Below are 22146 nucleotides of genomic sequence, written 5' to 3' on the forward strand. Positions count from 1 at the left end.
ATTTGAGTATGGACGGTATTTGTATAGTGCAATCATGCAATTAAATACACTGCTTAATGACTTGAACTCAGAAGCGCTCACAAGAGGGCATTTGAACAGAAGTGACTGCCCCCTTGTGAAAGCATCTTGTACTGACAGGCTTAACATGAATGAGATCTCTAGAGAGGCTTTATTTTTATTGTGTGCCTTGTCATTAATTTTTAGTTTTAGTTTTAATTTATTACATCTCGTTAAAAATCGTTAATTCTGTCTTGAAGGTATGAGCATCAAAACTGAAAGTGAATGAAAATGGGAGTACAAGAAAAGAGCTGCTGGACTGAACAAAACAATCTTAGAGATATCCAAGGTATTTTTTGAAACTTTAAAGAGTATACATTTTTAATTAAAACCTTGAGAATGTGCAATATTGATTTGCCCTACAAATTCATAAAAGTCAAAGAATAATTTAAGTGTAGGCTATTTTGTTGTAATATACAATAATAATGAAAACATCAGTCACTTTAATATTGCATTCAGGAAAAAAATAAAAAGCAAACATTCTGTTTCATGTACTAAAATAGTACTATAGAAAACATTTTCTATGTCTGTTGATATATTTGAAGAAGAAAAAAAAAAAAACACTACAAAAATGCAAACAGCATTTTTACAAAGTTTCGGTCAAGCGACCCGATCTATAATCCTCTTTAGCCCATAGTTGTCCTTGATGTGTCCCTTGTGCCTCTTGTTTGAACTGTGGCTAGTGGTCCGAGGGCAGCAAAGGTCAGCAGCCAGTCAACCGAAGCCCCCGAGGGACACCAGCATTTAGATTCCAGCATACCAGCACCATCGCTGAAGATACTCTATTTTTTGTTTTTTTCTTCTACTGGAATAGAAACCTACAAATAAAAAGGAAAATGTAATTAGCTGAGGATAAGCGAGCATTATTTCTGTTACACCAATGCAATGAGTGACTGTAATTAAGGAGGTTAATGAGCGAGAAATAATGTGTGAAGAACTGTTATAAACACAGGATATTCTTAGTTGAATGTATTATCAATACAATGTCTCTATGCAGAAAAAGAAAAACTTTACTTTTTTCTTGCTTCGGGAAGTTGCTTCAGACATGAGATTTATCGCCACAATCACAGTCTTGACAACTTTCCTGCCCTTCTCATGTGCTGGTGTTGGTATATGTGTGGCCATAGTGATGATACAGTCGTATTTGTCATTGGGGAATTGTTGCCAGGCAGTGGCTGGAGGCATGTTCTGCCTATAGTATCCCAAAAGGCCATAGGAGCTGACTCCCCATAGGTCACCACTGGAGGTGTGAAACTCATATTGTGTCCGCTGTTTGCTGGCCTGAAAGACAAGAGAAATAAGGGATAGTCTGCAAGTTTGCAATGGACATATTTCAAGTGCGGCAGAGAGGCGATGTGTCGCCATTGTGTAAACGGCCTCTGCTCACTTTGCGAAACCCTGTCCATTTACCAACATATTGCCTCTGTTACCTAGCAACACTTTAATTAAGATGGTATGTGCAAGGTGGGGCTTTCTCTCTAAATGCAGGATTTTTTTCTGTGTCCCAATAAGAATATTAAATAAGGTGTAAATAGGGTGCAGTAGTGATCTATGGACACTGCTAAAGCTTGAAAAACGAAGGACAGGCCAGAGGAAAAATCAAATATTATTTATTATAAGAAAAACTATTAAATAAAGCGGTAGCACTTTACAGTAAGGTCCCATTAATTAACGGTAGTTAATGCATTAACTGACATTAAGTGATTAGGACATGTCTTATTTACATTCAAGTACTCTGCGACTTTAAAATGTATCTATACATCCTAATGATTCAACAAAGCTTTGCCATAGAGGGGGGATAAGGGAGTGCCACTGGAAACGATTTCAATATGGAAAATAAATTGATTTCATAATTGTAATGTCTTTATATCAAAATTATAGTGAGTGTCAGTTTCAACAAATCAAACAAGAATATGTTCCGCCATCGGCACATTCCTGTCCTAAAAAAGGTGATGAATGAGAATTTTAGATCAAGCTCCAGGAATGACAGAAACTCGTTTTAACCAAATGCTTTAGATACCTCATCATCTGCCGGTGGTGTGCGATTCATTTATTTTTCTGTCAGTTTACAGTTTAGGAAAACACACAGAGTAGTTGTAGGTGCTTTATAGGACGGCACAAGCAGATGGTACAAGAACTGTGGATAATATCTGTTCTGCAGTACCACTAAACAAATATTTTCATTATTCAGCAACCATATTCATGGAATAGATTGACATATATAGTTAGTTTAAACAGTCTGTGTGGACAGCAAACCATATAAACTACTCACTCTGATGTGATATGTTTGACCATTTCGGATACAATACACTTGACAGAGACGTTTAACAAACCTCAATTTAACAAACCTCAAAAAAAGCAGCACGTCCTGATATTGCCAAGTTAGAGACGTTCCTGGATCAACATAGTTTATTAATATAGTTAGGACAAAATGCTTACATTTTTGTCCTAGCCGTATCCCTACTCCTAAACCTAACCTTACCTATAAGTTATCCCTAAAGTCAGAGGGAAATTACAGGTGAATAACAGAAGCACCTAACCATGGTTGTGAGCCTGAACTTGACATGTAAACATGTCCCTCAAATCTGATTGGCTGATTAGAATGTTGTTCCAGGATCAACAAAGATGTTGTAATTGGTGAAATCAGGTTCTGCTTCAAAGTATGCAAATCAAAGTTGACAGGGTCTCTGTTAACATAATGATTTTAGGAGTTCTGCCCCAAAATTTGGGCCTTGACATTAAAGCTACAATATGTAATTTTTTTCGCGCTAGAGGTCGCTAACCTCTTACAATAACAAAGGTGTCGGTTGATGACGCATAAGCGGAATTATGGAACTTGTCGTCATGCTGAAGGATCTAATAAAGTTTAGATTTAGGATGAGTGAATAAATTGATGTTTTTAACATGACTGTGGTATGAAGCAGGTCGCGATTGCTAATGAGAGACAGATATCAGCGCCATACGCGAGTCCCGCGGATATAAAGGAATAAGGACATTTCATTCTACCGAACTAACTTACCCGCAAGTGCTGAATTAATACTCACACAGGTCAGTTTATTAGATGAATCAAACTTGTGAGGTAACGCAGCGCTGTTTCACTTGGTCTACACTATCACACTAAACTGCATTTGAGTGTGTTGAAAGTTATAATGTTATTCTATGTGTTAGTTTATCTGTATGAGACTAGCAGTAAGCTAGATCAACATTAGAATAACATACTGATCATATTCTAACATTTCATCATGTTGAGCTATATAACATTAGTTTTATGTACATTTGCTCACCTGTCTAATAAAGTACATGCAAGAGCGGCGTCTCTGCAAGTCGAAGTTAGTCGCGGACGTGGAGCTCTCGGCATCTCGAAAACGCCACGCTGATATTGATCCTCGTTTTAGTTCTCCTTTTGTCCCAAAGTCTGCTTGCCATGGTCCGTAATGTTTGAACGAAATAACAACAGCGTGAGCGTGCCGCTAGACGTAACGTAGTTGTCCACGTCTGTCGCCATGGTTACTATGGCAGTACGAGCGGAAACCAGGGATAACGCGGATATTACGTCATTGACAGGCGACAAGTGTAGAGGGACGAGCCATTATTTAAAATTGGAATTTCTCTGAAATTAAAAATCTTTGGGAACTTTTGGGATATTGTAAGTGAAAAAAATGTAAAAAAAAATGTATGTCCGCAACACTGCTTTAAACTCCCATATTTAATAAAAAGGCATATTTATGTAAGTACACAACTGCAGGAAATATATCACACTGTGAAATTGTTTTTGGGATATTTTATTACATTTGTTACATATTTATTATATTGTAGCTTTAACAATGACCAGGCAAGGAAGCATTTGTGAAGCCGATGTCTGATATGTGATTTTGGATTGGTGGGAAAGGGCACACAGATAGTTGTTGGGATCAGTTCACACTGCCGTCTGTCTGCTTCTCCAGACACACTGCCTATCTTACAATGGTGACAATAATGGCGGCCCATCCTGCCCCGCCACTCCAGACAATAGGCACGGCCCAGGGCCATATGCTGAGCCTCTTGACATGGGTTCGTTTGCAGGATTGTCTGTGGGAAAGCGGGGATGAGGACTACGGCAGACATCGAAGGTCACGGGGTCGAGCTCCTTACAAAACTGTTGAAAAGGGCCGAGGTAATTTTTGGGTGTATGAGTACTGATGTATTTTTAAGCCCTTTTTTCTATGATTGAGATCTTGGTGAGCTGTACCATTATTGAAATCATAAAAATGCATGTTTTGTCCCTGAATAAAATGATATGAAATCCCCATAGAAGCATAGCTGCTGCTAATTACCACCATTACTAGCCATGCTATTTTAAGAAGAATTAATAACCTTCCCCATCATCTTTCAAACAAAAATATGCCATGGCTCAAAATGACTTTCATTATCAAATGCGGTGATTAGCATGTGCGCAATGTAGATTGGATGTACGGCTTTGTTCACACATATACAATTGCACAAAAGATGGACGGCATTAGGCTGCACCTCTTTACCCTTCCCCCACACTTCAGCGTTCCCGCCTCCCTTCTTCTCAATTCTACGCAAATAAACATCTTGCTTCTGTTACCACATTAATTAGAGTGTAGATAACTAGCTGCACCCTCCATTCACACTTTTATTCTCTTTTATTTGCATGACACTGGTTAGTAGCCTGCTCTGCAACAATCTCATGGGCCCCTGATTAAAAAGAGGACCCCTCAGAACACAAATCTCCTGTCCCCTTTTATCCCTGGCCTCATATAACATGGCTCTCTGATCCATGCTGGCACTGCTAACTGTCAAGAGTACCTGTTCTCTTCCTTCTCATCACCTCCATCCAACCCCGTTCTAGTTTGTGCCTCTTCAAGTGAGAGTAATTGTTGCTTTCACCTGAAAGCCAAGCCTTAAAGATTTAACTGTGACGTACAGGTGTCGCCCAGGACAAAAGCAACAAAAGAAAGCAGGTCAATGTTAGCGTGGAACAAGCTAGCGTCTTTTGTGAGGTCACTTTGTCGCTTGAAAATGTCGTCCTGTCATAATCCACTCTGGTTTGAGAGCATTATTCCTGTCAGGAATGGATCACACCCTATCTCTCTCTCTCTCTCTCTCTCTCTCTCTCTCTCTCTCTCTCTCTCTCGCTGAAGGATCCAGACCCAATTGTGATCCCCTTTGCAAGCTCAGCTCAACAGGGTCTCCTCCTGTCTTGCTCTGATTTCAAGGTAAAACGTCTCATTAGCTCTGGCCCTTGAAAGACGCCCGCTCCATCTCATATTCATTTATACATTCCCTTTGAATAGCTGTGAGAGGCAAGAAGAGAGAGAGAGAAAGGAAGGCAGGGGTGAGAGCTGATCCAGCTACCTGAGAGAGAGGGAGGGGAAGGCCTGCTGAGGCCTCTGTAATTTCATGCAATCATTACTGCCTTGTGCCACAGACACATTGGACTGTCATTTATGCCTCACTTGAGGACAAAAGCTCTCTAGAAAAAGGAAAGTAGAAAGTGTCTCCACATTTGTATATTCGCGGTATGCTGGCCAAATAAAAAAAAAAGAGCACTTCTTTTAATGGTTAAATTGTTTAAAATAATGCTAAAAGGGATTAAGGAGAACACTAGGTGCATTTTCAATATTATATGTTGATTATTTAGCGAATTCTGGGTGCATTTAAGACAAAATTTAAGTGAAGATATTGTATTGTTATCATTAGCAGTAGTAATGTTATAGGAATAGCAAGAGGGTATAATTATTTTAAGACATTAGTTTCTGTAAACCTTTCAAAAGCCTTTTCAGATTTTTGAAGTTGACGTTGACTTCCAAAAATTTTTTTTTTTTTAATTAAATGATTAAAATGATTGTGTAAGGTTCAAAAACATGTTTCTGTAAAATATTTTGGCAGAAATCATGCATCCACATCAAAATCTGTTCAGTCGAGCTGCATGAAATTGTCGTCTACCCATCCTCAAAACTCACTAAAATCTCAAATGACTTATTTGTAAAATACCAGGGCTGCTCTTTTCCATACAATGAAAGTGCATATATATATATATGTATATATATATATATATATATATATATATATATATATATATATATATATATATATATATATATATACACACACCATGCTTAACTGTAAGCAGAATGTTCTTTTCAGCATATGCTTCATTCGTCTTCCTCCACACTTTGATGAATAGAAAGTACTGTTCTAAAGAACAGCATTTATTTGAAAAATGTGTAACTTTTTTTTTCTTATGTAACATAATAAATGTAAAAAATGGTAGTATATATTAATTACATATTACTTTTACTCTTATATTGTTTTTGCTATGTTTTACTATAGTTATAGAATCTTGTCTAAAGGATAATATTTAGCCTTAATTTGTGCAGGATTGAACTCTTTAACTGCCAGAATAACTATTGCTATCCTCACAATTTAGAGGTGACAAATTGTCTCTAATTAAAGTCTTCAAGGTCATAAGACTCCATCATAAGAACATTTGTTGACTTTGTTTCTAGCCAGACAAACTTTGACTGAGCTTTGACAAAGAAACAAATATATATGAAGAGTTCAGATACAAAAGCCTCTAAGTGCCATCTGGAATTTTCTTCTAGAATGATCATTTTTATCAAGCTTGTATTTAAATTCAGTAATTTCACTTACAGTAAATGGCTATGAAAATTACCTATTAGTTGCCATTTAAGTGAAATTACTGAACTTAAATATATGAGCTTGATAAAAATGATAATTCTAGAAGAAAATTTCAGATGGCACTTAGAGGCTTTTGCATCTGAATTCTTCATATACTCTATAAAGTCTGGCTGTTACTTATCATCACTTCGTCTGCTGTCTTCTGCTCTTCCCCTGCATTTGCCTCTTGGCTGGTAGAAGAGTTAACATGACAAACTTGGTTGTCTTTGAATACCAGACAAAAGCTGATATTTCCTGATGGAGAGAAAGATTTAGTAACGAAACAAATCAGATATACACTGGAAATGACAGACCCCAGATCAAGACTAAACCTATTCTTACACACCAGACCTGATCAGTGTACTATATATGACAGAGATGTTACCTGTAAGTCAAAGGTAAATCTACAGTAAATGAGGCCTTTAGTGCCCTGTCACTGATTTAGGGATGAGTGAACTCAAAGCAGAAGAAAAGAACTAGAGACCAGAAGCGGAACGCTTTTCACTGCATGTATCACTTCATGCCTTGCGGCACACTGCGGGGGCTGAAACGTTCTGCCCAACTGTAAGCGGCATCTAAGCAAGCAAAAGGTGTACTGCGGATTAGCTGCCCGCGCTGTAGCCGTGGGCAACCTCTGAGATTCACATGTGGCCGCGTTCACGCACGTTTTCCCCACACACGTATCCCAGAAGGGAGTCGCAGTGGATGATCGACTCAGACACACTCTTGGGGAGAGGAGATGTCCTTCAAATGTGGACGCCGTCAGCAGAATCCAGTCCCATTGAATGATTTCTCATAGCTTTGTTCCTATGGAAACTTACAGACACGCTCTCCAAAAAGGCATGTGAACAACTGAACCGACTTTCTTTTGATTAAAGTACAAATACACTGAAAGAGTTTTCACTTTTCTCCTAACTGATACCGATATATTGAATTACCAGTGTTACAATCCCAGATGTGAGGTCTGAGACACAGAAATTCAATATTTTTGCCACCCTTAATTAGCTTCAAATGACAGACGCTGCATTCTCACTGCTCTCTCTCACACACACACACACACACACACGTATATACTCATAAATACTGTGATTCCCCACCGAGTGCCTGAGGAGATGAAAGCCATTGCAGCTGCATCCACCTCAGTGTTCTGCAGTGCCTCTCAGGAGGGGCTCCCAGCGTGACACAAAGCAATAGCACAACCCACACACACACTTACACACAGATTCACCTCATAAACAACATGTAGATAACCCCTCAGGACATCTAAACAAATAAATATATCACAGGTCACCAATTAAATGTATAGCTATCTTTAGAGCTAAATGGATTCAGCACAGAAAGTAACACAAGTTGTAGATCTCTTAGTGCACTCGAGACCACCATTATTTATTTTTATGCTTGTTAACAGGGACTGTTAAAGTTGTGACAGATCTTTTTTAATCAGTTGAGTTGATCAGATGAACAGATGATCAAAAAAGAACAAATTGGAGAAATACTGCATACGGCACTAGAGAGAAGTCTGTAATGTCCACCGAAAGATCCAGGAATGACATTTTGATTAAAAATATGATGGCAATTGAAAAAAAAAAAAAAAAAACATATGCTACATGGACAAATCATTCACAATAAGATCTATGACATGTATTTAGAAAATAGATCAGGTGTTTTTTTATTTCATGATGTTAAAACATAATCACCACTAAATGGCCTATATAATGTGTGAGTGTGTCTATTGCAAATAGCAATGTTAAACTATAGCCTTGCAGCAGCAGATTGTGTTGCTCTTTAAATCACTGTCACTAAAACCATGTTTCTCTCTCTCTCTCTCTCTCTCTCTCTCTCTCTCTCTCTCTCTTTCTCTCTCTCTCTCTCTCTCTCTCTCTCTTTCTCTCGCTATTTATCCCATTGGTCAGAATCCACGTTTAGCTAATAACATTAAAACTTTTGTTTGTGCAACTCTTGTGCCCTTCAGTATTTTGGCTCCATTCATTCTTTCGAACAATCCCTTTAAGCATTGTACCAGCAGGGCCAACAGTGAACGCCCCAGTAATGGTGTGGGAACCTTGGCCGTCTGTATGAATATTTACTCTGTCATCATGGCAGGGTGATGCAGATAAATCTGCCTCCTTTAGCTGCCCATGCAAAGGATGGAATGGGGAAGGGGAGGATGACGTGAGTGAGAAAATGGCTGACAGTGAAGGAATCAATTACTGGACAGAGACGGCTGTGAGATGAGCAAAACAAATGCAGAAGAGTATGAATTTATTCAGGGCAGTTACACATATATTGAAACTTATTTTTCAAATAAGAATCCCATTTTAGCTGAAATGTGATACAAGCAACCAAAATCTTGAGTGCTGAACTGTTTAACTGAGAGAAAAGCAAATAAATAACCAATACACAATATTTAGCTGTTTTGTGTTGCCTTAGATTTACAGGCGAAGTTTCATATTTACTTTGAGTATTATGTTTTAAATTACACTGAAGGGGAAGCTATCTTTGATAGACTAACTTTTAATTATATAGATTTGTTCTTTTACATTCACATTTCATTCTATCGTTCCAGATGTTTCCAGTAGTTTACTGTGTGTGCCTCTCCCCTCATTATTGGTTGTGCACATATGGGCTGGTGCTACCCAACCATGCAGCAATGACATCCCCACAGCATCTCATCTTGCTTCTCCAACAGTTTTACCCTACTTTCCCATCAGGCCATGCTTTTTCTTCCTTCATGTTTTTTTTTCTTTCTCTCTCTCCATCTTCCATACACATGCTCAGTCAAAGAGACTCCCCTCCTCAATGCTCTGATTACAGACCCTGTGCACCGAAAGCCTTAAAAGGGGCAGCAAGCTGGAAAATAACCACATGCTGTCCCGGGCAACTCCACCACTCCCAGTTAAGCAGTTTCCCAGGGAGCCATTCAAAAACTTAAGCAGCAAGACAGGCTCACACCCCAGTTCTGTCATCCACCCAGCACTAACCCTCACTGGGTCAAACACTAGAAGAGCCCGTCTTTGAGGGACAATAGGGAACATGGGAAAAATGTCTGATGACTATCTGGCGGTGACCCTGCGAAGCAGTGAAGTGTCCCAGGAGACCCCCCTCTTAGATGGTCAGCAGAGACTGGATAAACCAAGGTTAAATATTGTATTTAAACATATTGATATTATTAATGAGGGACTACTATTCCATAATTGATCGGGCTTATTAGACGAACTGTTGAATACAAACAAACTATTGTGCTTTGTACAATTATTTCACAAAGTTCATTAAACACATTTCTTGTTTTGAGGCCCTTCACCATCTTATAGATCCAAGTCAGCTTTTATGATGATCATGAATTGTACTGTTTTCCCTGTTAACAGTCCTTGTCATTTAACCTCTGACCTATGGGATGTCAACCATTCTACTTGCCCTGCCCTCCACAGGAACCTGAGTCAATAGATAAGCTGGTAAAATGGCTCATTTTGGGTGAAAAGGGAGGGGCATTGAGAATGAGGGGTTTGACCAGTTCATCATCAACCACTTCAGTGGTCACTACCAATATGACCTTTAACCAGAGATCTTGTCAATGTCACAGACTCCCTTTGGGAAGGATATGACCCACCATATGGATGAACTTGGACAGAAGTGAATGCCACAGAGGAAAACCAATTTTCAGCTCATTGATATTGATACTTTACCAATACCAATCATTATAGCTTTCTTATAGTTGTTATCTTATACAATAACACACCTACCAACCAATATGTAGTCCCAGTTTGATATTATAGGCTACACTACATTTCCAGGGTTACAATATCCTACTCTTGAATTTTATCATTTTTGTAAAAAGAAAAATTTTCAACAGTAAAACTGGTGAAAGGGTTTTTCAATCTATAGTGTCCTCACTCTTCCAAGTGGTGTGACCATCTCATTAGTCAGACATCCCTAGCATGTGCCCACCAGGGTCATGTTGTAAGAACATACACAATTTGTTTGTGGTCAGCTCTCAGAGCAGACAATAGGCCATGTGTTTCTTAAAACCCCATGAGGGCCTTCTATCTAGGAGCTTAAACACAGGCCTGGTCAAAATTGGAAAGGGTCAGAGCCCTTAACAACCAAAACCTATGACCTTTTCCCAAAGGACCTGCCCCGATGTTCAAAGAACAATGTAATTTGATTGAAAGTTGTAAGTTGATTGAAACAGAATATGAAGAAGAAGAATATAATGATTATATTTCTTAATAATACAAGGTATTCAAATATGGAATCAATTATTACCAAACCTTTTAATTTACCCCAGTTTGGCATACAATTATGCAAAGCTTTTTGAGACAGTTTAGATCATTCTCATGAAGGGCAAGCAATACGGTGAGGTACACTATGCATGAAGAGAATAAAGCATGTTAATTAGACATTATTAGAATGCATCTTATTAATGATGACCTAATAAACAAAGTCTGTACATCTCAAAACTCATAAAATATATTCTGCCTAGCTCAAGGATAACAGTAAAACCTGTTGTCTTGTGAAGGTGGGCCACATTAATTTCTGGGCAAGATTTCTGGGATAATGGCTGATGCAGAACTTATGATTATTAAGATGAATTATGGACTATTAAATTACAGTGTGGAATGGTCACAAACATTGTAGAGAGAGAGAGAGATACCTGAATTGTAGCTATGTGTTGGGTGCAGAAAGGACCATCTCAAAGTAAAACATGTTAAAATAGCCTTTGTTCCAGACATGGCACACTTTATCGGCTCTCCAGGTCTACTCCAATATAACAATATTCTCAGTAAGACTGATGGACTTTTGCCCCGACCCGAGATTTTGGGCCTCTCGACTGAATAAGTAGAGCTGCAGGAGCAGTTGACGCTGGCGCCTAGGCCTCTGAATAATCCCGTGCATATCCCCACAGTTTCTTTTCACACTATACCCCAGCTCTTCCCCCTTCCCTGGATTCTTCCCACTGTCCTCCCAACCCTGACTGTGCACCGGCAGGTAAGGACTCCGATCAGCCCGCCACTCACACTCCAGGGTGACGGATTAGAACACGTCCACCCGCCGCCCGCTTTCATCCTTTGCCAGTGCTCGGGTAGGGGGCTCGTCCGGAATAGGAGCGCTTTCTCCTCCGGCCCCTCCCCCCTTCTCGCCTTACCTCGAGGAGGTGGCTTGGGGTGTGGGGCAGGATACAAACCAAGTGGCATGAAAAGGAGGGTAATGGGGGAGGGGCGCAGAGAAAAGCTGGGGAGAAAAAGAACGAACATTGTCCTTTTCAAATGGATGGGAAACGATTCAGTGGGATTTGCTGGCAATTATACGGTGCAGGGCTAATCAATTCAGACTATTCTGGCCGTGGAGTGGACTGATCCGATAGAACAAAAGGTCGGTCAGCAGGAGAGGTACCTGAGAAATGGGTCCGCTCGGTGTAAGTAGCATGGGGCAACACCTCCCCCTCCTGAACAGCACCAGAGCATATGGACTGGCTATGAACTTATTAGCCAGCGGATTAAGGGGTAAAAGCAAGGGCTCGGGGGGGACACCACAAGCCCCTTTCACTTCGGCACTCAGGGGTTTTACCACTAATAAGAAGATGATGATACCATTAAAAAGACTTAAAAATATTCCTGGTGAAAGCACACATACTTCAAGAGGTGTGGTACTTTTTCATGTGCCATCCGTGCTCAACACACAACCCACAAAAACTCTATCTCACTAATAAGAGGGATCAGATTGCCCAGTATATTCATGAGCAGATTCCTCACACAAGGAGCTTCTACTTGGGACTTTGATGTGATGAGGTGGGTGACAGGTGATCATTGGCCCTTTCATGCCTGTCAGCAAGGCTCCATGCCCTCAAAAACCTCTCATCACATACAGACAGTCAGCAACCTGCTTCAATGGGCTTGAGGGACCTAAAGAGGCTCAATCTGGTGCCTACACAAGATGAGGCTCTACCTGGTTACTCTTGGTTCCAGCACAGGGTCAGTATTGTCATCATCTCAGCATGAAGGGGATAAACTATCAGTCCTTTGATAATTCTTACCAGAAACTAAGGACTTTGTACATGGCATTGGAACCACCTGGTGCCGAAGACCAAGCCATGGAGATTGGACATAAAAGGCCAAAAATACACCAACATAGAGGACATCTGGAGGTGGACAAAGCAATGGAAAAAGACACTATTTTTTATGTTCTGTGTGACTCTATCTACACTGTTTTTTCTTCATTCTTTCTCGAATGTCTCTTTCTCTTCACCCTTCTTTAAACGAATATAGCATGTTAGAGTTGTTTAGCCTTATAGTGGGGAATCATACATCATGTTGATGTTTGTTTTTCACTTCACCTGTACCCCCACCTTTTTTTTATTTTTACTATAGAGGTCAACTTCCTTACAGAAGAGAGGTTGCTCTTTAATGAGGAGGGATTTCAGTAGGACTCAGTCATTCTCATCTCCTTGTCAGATGATGCTGGGGTTATCAACTTCAGAGGCCTGCATCTTGACTGGCGTCTCTCGAAACTTCAAGGGGAATCATAGAGTATACCTCTCTCGCTCGTAAACATAAAGACAATGCAGTTTCTCCACTTCCCTTCCCACATAAATGCTGGATGAAAACAGATGATGGTCTAGCTGTCTCAAATCGAAATAAAAGACCTCTGTGTGATCAGTGATGTAATTTCATTGCAACTGTATGCTCATGAGTTCCTGCACATTTTTACCTTTGCAGTCTTTGACTTCAAAAGACTTTTTTTGATAAAAGAGCCATGGGCAGTAGGCCTAGAGAGCACTATATTATGGTATATAGTATGGTTCTATATTAGCATAATTGAAAGCCTTTTGTGACTAAACCTTTGACATATAGCCAATGCATCTATAATGCTTAATGACCAAAAAGATGCTCTGATGGCACAGAGCCACATCCATTAGTCTGGCTATATTAACTGAACTAAATCAAGTTAGATCCAATCCTCTGTCTACAAGTCTTGCAGCTCAACCCTTCAGTAATGACACGGACATACTCTATTTAGCCTATCAAAACCACTGCAGCCATCTCGAGTGCTAATGTACAGTGACCCGTGTCCGGTAAGGTCACGGATGTTTGGGTGTGAACGTGTTCTGACGCGGAGGGTTTGGGAGCCTCTGTAAGAAAAACGTTGTTGACTCCCCAACACGCTCACACCGTGACGGACAAACGGAGAACTTCTGCCTTCCCCCACTTTTTCTTCCTGGCGCTGTCAGCCTGGGTCAGTCGGCTGTCAATGTGGCTATGTTTGTGTGAAGTACCGTGGCATCACGCCTGCCTGTCAGTGTGTGATATCATGCCTGGAGGTGACCACAGGGTTGTGGGTGTGCCAACCTCACCCCTCACCCCACTGGTATAGCAACTGACATTGCCCATCAATTCTTTTCCACGGGTTTGTCAATCAGATCATTAGTATAAAAAAAGGTAAATTACACAAAGCTGCTGTCTATAACTAAATATTAGATTCACTTACATTATGCTGTAAAATATCAGAGAACTGCACATGATAGAGTGCATAATATTGCATTGCATAGTTTTCATTACTACATGTTATTTAAAGGATCATTAATACAAATATTGACAATTATATCATGTACTTACTCTCATGTTGTTCCAAACCAGAATTTATTTTATGTAAAGCACAAGAGGTGCTGTTAAAGATGAATGATCATGATGCTCTTTGCTATAATATGAAAGTGGAGGGGACCAGGGGCTGTCTGCGCCATATCTGAATATGAATGAAATATTTGAATATGCAAATGAGATTTAAGAGCTACGGGGAAAGAAGAATTTCAGAGAATAATGACTCAAATTGTGGTCTCCAACGCACAAAGCTATTGTATGTATGACCTTACAAGACTTACTGTGAATGTTGTTAACACTGGAAGTCACTTGAACAGCATGAGGATGAATCGATGAATTTTCCCTTTTAGGTGCACTATTCATCTAAAATAAATTTGCGTATAGCTTTCGTAAATGTATTTAGCCAGAATTAAGATTAAGGAGAAAAATTACAACTAAAATGGCCAAAAAAGATTTTTGCTATTGTAAGCTATATTATTTATGGGTGTCACAATATAAACATTTTTATGACAACTCATAAATAATATATACATTATATTCACAATATATTGTTATATGTATTGGTTATTAATACATATATTAATCCATGGTTATTAATAAATAAATTCATAACTGAATGGAGCTTGAGTTTACCAATTTTATTTCTATGGAATGTTTCCACTGCTTCACATTAACAGTTCCCCAATTAAAAATGAACATTCAACTGTAAATGTTGAATTCATGTTAAAAAAAAACTCATTAAATAATGTATAAATGCATTGTTGCTTTTTTCATTTTAATTTTCACTCTGGTCACTGAGGTTATACCATGTAATTTGCCATCCACACATAATCTTTTTTAAATATCAGTTAGGATAGTTTGCTATTATTTACTAAAGCCCTTAAGAATCCCAGGTGTTTTTAATGGGGCTACACAATTTTAAATCTGCCACCAAACATACAGTATAATAAAAATACTATATTTACTGATATAAAGAGGTGAAAATCCAAAGGAAAGGTGATCCAGAGGCAAACAGTATGACAGAGTGCTGATCAAAGCTTCAGTGTGTATGTGTATGTGTATAATTGTCATGGATGCAGGATGTCACTCCTAAAGAACAGAGGCATGGCATCTATGTATTATGATGCCATACGCCATACCTTTTCCTTTTCCTCTTTTACACTCAGTCAATTATGGGTTCCCATGTCACTCACCAACACCAAACACTGCGTGAGGATGAGGCCCAAAAAAAAAAAAATAAAATAAAAAAAAACCTTATTTGAAGTTTTACTCATTTAAATGACAAAAAGGAGGCCTGCTATAACACACTGATAATAGAATCAATTTGCACACATTTATTGGCACCAGAAATTAAAAGACAGAAAATGAGAGTCCAAAACAAATTAAACTTATATTCTTGACCAATTAAAAAAAAGAAAAAAAATCAATGTGAACATTTCTGCTTTTTGTGCTGTTTAATGCAACAAATAGAAAAGAAAAAGCAAGCATACAGAGAAACAGACATAAACTAATAAAAAGAGTCTATTTGTTCTAAATTGTAGTATTAATCTGCAAGTAAATTATCACATTAATGCATATAATAGACATCTTTTTCTTTCTGCTTCTCTTTCTCTAACTCTCTCTCTCTCTCTCTCCCATGCTCACTATACACAAGAAACAAAAGCTAATTGAAGCGTACTGTTAAAAGGGTTTGAAATTTTAAGAGGGGCTCATACAGCTTTTGTTGATTTAGGTTTTGCACCATCTATCAATGGGTTCATAGGAAGAGGTTTAATCAGGTAGGAAACCCGGACAGAAAGAGGTGGGACGGGGTATTGTGTTGATGTGAAAGCAGAACCAAAAAGGGGCGTCTTTTCACGTTTCTTTACTTTCACCTGCTGGGATCCATTTGGTCTCTTTCAAGAAGAGAAAGGGGCGAATGCAATGAATAAAGAAAGACAGACGAGTAGCCCATAAAGGCCAATAGCTTAATCAGCAGCCACTTGTAATCACCACCGTTCTAAACTTCCACTGTTAGCTTACAATTTGAGCTCCATTCTCGCTCATGTAGTTTGAAGCACATAATCAAGCCAGAGAAAGCTAAATAAACTCTCTTAGTGTTGCTTTATTTTAGTTTCCAAGATGTTGCAGAGCATGCTATGGAGAACATTTTAGAAATGCCATAAAATCACATCTGGACAATTTTTAAGGGACTTTACCCAGTCAAACAATGAGGTCATTGCGCCATCTTGAGGTGGAAAATTGAAACAATGAAATGTAAAGGTTATATTTTTCTTTTTTTTTTATTCTACTTTATTTAATTTTGCACTCCAATAGTCTTTATTATTATTATTATTATTATAATTATAATTATAATTATAACATTAACAGGCATCTCAAGGGAAAAATAGAATAAGGACGGTGTAACAAATTCAGATTTCCAAGGCAAACAAATCAGCATTGTTATATGAGATTATGAATATTGTACTGTAAGTTATTCAATATAGTCTACTAGGTAAAATATTTTACCACATTACCACAAGGGGGCAATTTGCAATTTGATTATAGTACAGTGTAATTATCATAGTTTTCCAAACCAGAACCTTCTAAAAACTTAAAAATCATCTAGTCATATCAATATTTATAACACCTTAACATACAATTTTGTACGGTTGCTTTTGGCCCACATGTATTCCAGAAACAACTTTCAGCAATTTGTGTAGAAAATTGTATTTTTAAATGGCATATTTTCATCTCTCAGTGTCAGTAAACCCTTCTTGCCCTAGGATGAAAACAATGCCATTTCACATAGTTTGCTTTGAGACACTTTCAACACTCAAGGCTATCAGGAAAATAACATTTTCACATGTCAAAGCCATGCAAATAAAACATTTAATACGCAGTATACCAAACATAAGAAAGACATTTTTTTTTAAACATTCCACGGACAACATACAGACACACACACACACACACACACACACACACGGCTGGGTCAGAAGCCCAGAACATTGTGAAGACAGGTCATACATTACTCAGCCAGGTTTGTACACGCATCTATACCTTGAGAGCGCACTGGCTATTGGAGAGCTCCGGACATGGCACTTTGATAAAAGGGTCATTCTGCAGGCTTTGCGGGGGCTGTGTACTGTGAAGGATTGGATTTTCACATGAATGCTCGCACTCTCAGGCTGCCCGTCCTCTTCCTCGTCCACACAGAGATAGCCTTTGAATGGCAGATTTCAATTTCTGATTGCTGTCTGATTATCTATTCACCTCCAGCTATATTGACAGGGCACACTGCTATTGAGAAGTGTGTCAGAATGAGAGTGGCCAGAATTTAGATTCAGGGGTACAAGGAGTGTCCACTTAGCCTATATATTTTCCTCAGTCACTGCAGTAGTGAGGAAAAATAATTTAACTCAAACCCCTGGTTTCACAGACAAGGCTTAAGACTATAGTCCCAGAATAAAATGCATGTCTTAACTGAAAACAACGTATACTGAAATATCTTGAAATACGCCAGTGTCATTGTTTTGTCTCAAGATTTTTTTCCTAAGGCACGTTTAAAAAAGCTATTTAAATATCCTAATTGAACTAAGGCCTAATCCTGTCTGTGAAAACAGGCCTTAAAATGCTTATAGGATAGTTCATCAAAATGAAAACTTCCAAACCTGTATGACAATCTTTCTTCTGTGCAACACTATATATGAAGAGTTCAGATGCAAAAGCCTCTAAGTGCCATCTGAAATATTCTTCTAGAATGATCATTTTTATCAAGCTCGTATATTTAAGTTCAGTAACTTCACTTAAATGGCAATGAAGATTACCTATTAATTGTCATTTAAGTGAAATTATTGAACTTAAATATACGAGCTTGATAAAAATGATCATTCTAGAAGAAAATTTCAGATGGCACTTAGAGGCTTTTGCATCTGAACTCTTCATACATATATTCTCTACATTATTATTTAACTACAATCTACCTCATTGCGCACCTAAAAAAAAAAAACAATGGATTTACCAATGGACGAATTGTGCTTTTGTGACTATTTAAACTAATTTAGCCAGTTTTGAAACTAAAACTTAAAGTCTGTATTGTAGTGTGGTATTGTACAGCTCAAGTTGCCCTGAATACAAGAGGCAAATAGGATGCAATATTAAGCTGAGGAATCTAGACAGAGCCCAATTAGAGAGAGATGGGGGTGTGTGTGTGTGTGTGTGTGTGTGTGTGTGTGTGTGTGTGTGTAGAGCTGATGGGGGAAGGGTGTCCGATGCCAACCTGAGACATTTTGATCTCCACACTTGGATTCACAGGCATACATTACTCCGCTGGCAGACAAGGCAGACTAATATGCTTCCATACACACACATGCATAAACACACACAATTGGTCATTGCAGGCAACATGATCTGGGTGGCAACACAGTGAACACTATGACGCCATTCTGTCTAGTGCAATCGCCTTTTGAGGACCACAAGCCAATAGCATCCTGCTATCCTATGCGTTTCTCTCAAATGCATTTTTCAGTCATTTCCAAATATTTTGCTTTGTCGATATAACACTTCCAATGGTATGTCTGACATAAATCGTCAACGGTGTTTCATCATGAAATTGTAAGTAAGCTATGAATACATTAGATCTCTTGATCATGGCACAGTGCCAGCCAGTCTGCAAGCAGAATAGAGATTTGATGAGGTCATGTGACTTAGTAGCTGTTTGCTTCATGGAGAGAGCTGCACTTGTCCATATTGTAGCAGCTAATATCACAACAGCCCTCCGCTGGTGTCCATGGCAACGGGCGACAGAAAATGAAAGGAGGAAATTAAATCATGCTGTCATGGGGGTGCATGCATTAATTTTGCATAAAGAGTGGATGATATGTGAAAGGCTGGGCTTGCCTTTGTTCAGTGCCAATGTCTGGTACATATCCAAATATATGACCAAGCCGAAACCAAAACCTTAAAAAAAAAAACATTTGACGTTGGGAAAATGTATTGTTCTTTCACTTTGGAGGAGGAATTTGATGTTGCCGTTCTTGCATATTAATGGTTACTTGATTCTATCTATTTATTTTTCCCTTTTTTGGCAAAAGCAACAAAATATCAAAAAAATATTGCACAATAACTTTGCCCAGTATGAAAAATAAAATATAGATTTCCGTGCCAATATATAGTCTAATTAATGGACAGTATTTGGATATTCTTTACTATTTCAGTAAATTAAAAAAAATAAAAAAAATAATTGGTTTTAAACGTGAATTTATGCATACTGTAAAAAATGGACATTATATATTGACAAAAAATAACAGTGTTTTTAAAGATGAAATTTACCTTTGCCGTCACCTTCTAAATATAAAAAAAAAAACACTGTAAAAAAACACTGTAAAAAAACACTGTAAAAAAAAAAAAAAAGAAAAGATGCTGCCTTAATTTTTTAAGCAGGCAACTTGGATGTTAAAGTCATTTCAACTTAAGTTACATTAAACTGACTTAAAAAAAATTGCTGAATCTTGTATAACTTGTACAAAAGTTGAAAATGGCTTAACTTATATTGATGAGTTAAAGCAATGTAAAACATATATGTTGCCATAACTCATTGCTCATATAATTTTTATTTTTTATTTTTATTTTTTACAGTGGATAACGATACATGATAGAATATGTGATGTCGGCCGATAACCAATATGTGACCCTGGATCACAAACCCAGTCATAAGTCGCACGGGTATATTTGTGGCAATAGCCAACAATACATTGTGGGTCAAAATTATCGATTTTTCTTTTATGCCAAAAATCATTAGGATATTAAGTGAAGATCATGTTCCATGAAGATCTTTTGTAAATTTCCTACCATAAATATATAAAACAATTATTTTTGTGAGTGAATGCAGCACAATCACGAACATAAATGGACAACTTTAAAGGAGATTTTCTCAATGTTCTCCTCAGATTCCAGATTTTCAAATAGTTGCATCTCGGCCAAATATTGTCCTATCCTAACAAACCATACATCAATGGAAATATTATTTATTCAGCTTTTCAGGTGATGTATACATCTGAATTTAAAAAAAAAAATGACCCATGACGTCGTCCAGGGTCACATATGATACTGATATTGTGCATCCCCTTTAAACATCAATACAAGTCTCTTACTTTATGTAGCAACAAATAGGCTAAACGAGACAGAAAAAAATTAATTGTCTATAAAAACAGGAGTTACATTATGCATGTCTAAAGAGAAAAAGTAATATACAACATTTTATAAAGGAGCTCCTATATTGCACTAGGTTGGGTGAGAAGTGCTATTGGGTAAAGATTTACATAACTAAACAAATTTACATAGCCTACAATCTTGAGTTCTGGTTCTCTAGAATCTGTACTGGCTTTGTTATGCTGATAAGTTGAGAAAGGCCACAACGGATCATCTAAACAGATATTCTTGTAACATGCATGAGCCAGAATGTAGTACTTGTAGCCTATAGACAATCATTCTGATGGGTAACGTTGATGGCATTATGCAGATAAACACTAGGGGAGGGGTTTCAAGGGTTCGGTGCTGTCACAATCACAACTGAGCATATTGCAATCTACTATATAGAAATAAGTGGTATAGGGTCAATGACACAATATTGCTCCATCAAGATGATTCGAGTTGATATGTGAAAAAGCACCGACACACACTTTCAATATGTGCATTACACATGCTTCAGCCTGAATACAACATAAAAGTGTATTAAAGCCCTATAGAGCTCAACAAGGAGCCTACTTGCAATAATCTTTGATTTATTTTATTTTTTTGCCCATATTTGGGTGGTGAGGGCACAGTGACAGCCGTTCATCATGTCGACAGTATACAAGACATTTCTCTCTCCACACCATCAATTTGCCATGGCTGGACATTGATTTATTCATAACCATCAGTGTGTCTCATTTGTCGAAATTACGGAGAGGGAATATTGACGGATAAATAAAGATAAGCTGAGGCACTGTGGACAGTGTCAGACGCGTCTGATTTCAGTACAGACTGAAACAACAACACCCAATGACATAAGCTGATAACTAAAGTCATCTGCCAGAATATATTCACAATTTAAGGATAAAAGCTCTGACACCTTACTCATCTCCACCTGCATTAAATACCAATACAGGCAAAATGTCAAACTGAGAAATTCCTTGGCAACCTAAAGCCCGCATTTCTAGGCTGAAGGCAGTGCTGACACCAGAAATCAGATGCTGCATGACAAACAGATCATGCAAATGACCTCTGATGGATTCAGGACTAGTAGGAATCTTACATGTCGGCAGAATTCGACCAGACCACCTGATAATGATTAAAAAAAACTAAACCAAGGTTCTTAGAAGCTGCCATCAAAGACATGTTTATGTATTTGGTATCATCTTTGGTCTAGACAATAGGCTACACTCATGAGCACTTCACCTATACGGCAGAGCTTGGATCTCATCAATAATGCAACGAAACATCATGTTTATGCAATTCACACAACGAAAGAGCACTAGTACATGATAGTGACTGCAGCCACATACTGACAACATCCCTACAAGCATTCAACAGCCTATGCCCACTCAAAAGCATGGGAAAAAATGTTGAGTTATTTAGGTATATATATCGTGCCTCAACTACAGCAGGAGACTAGAGTGTAAAAAGGCAATAAACACTCACCTTTTGATTCAGTTTTGTGCAGGCTCTTATCGGTTCATGGTAGCACAGCACACAGGAAAAATAACTGTAGTGCCATGGTGATATGCAAATTATGGATCACGCTGAATACAAGGACATTTATTATTCATAAATTACTCATGTTTATGCAAAT

The 22146-nt window shown here is 38.3% G+C and overlaps 1 long non-coding RNA gene across 1 annotated transcript; it reads right to left on the bottom strand.

Annotated features, from left to right (window-relative positions):
• Window positions 1-160: 160 nt before the first annotated feature.
• On the bottom strand, window positions 161-22092 carry LOC307159590. Its single transcript, XR_013821414.1, has 3 exons — window positions 21996-22092; window positions 1072-1338; window positions 161-875 (listed from the first exon to the last, which is right to left on the bottom strand). It is a non-coding gene; the product is annotated as an uncharacterized lncRNA (long non-coding RNA).
• Window positions 22093-22146: the final 54 nt, after the last annotated feature.

The sequence above is a fragment of the Squalius cephalus genome (assembly GCF_949319135.1).
Source record: "Squalius cephalus genome assembly, chromosome: 5".
In the NCBI taxonomy this organism is placed as follows: domain Eukaryota; kingdom Metazoa; phylum Chordata; class Actinopteri; order Cypriniformes; family Leuciscidae; genus Squalius; species Squalius cephalus.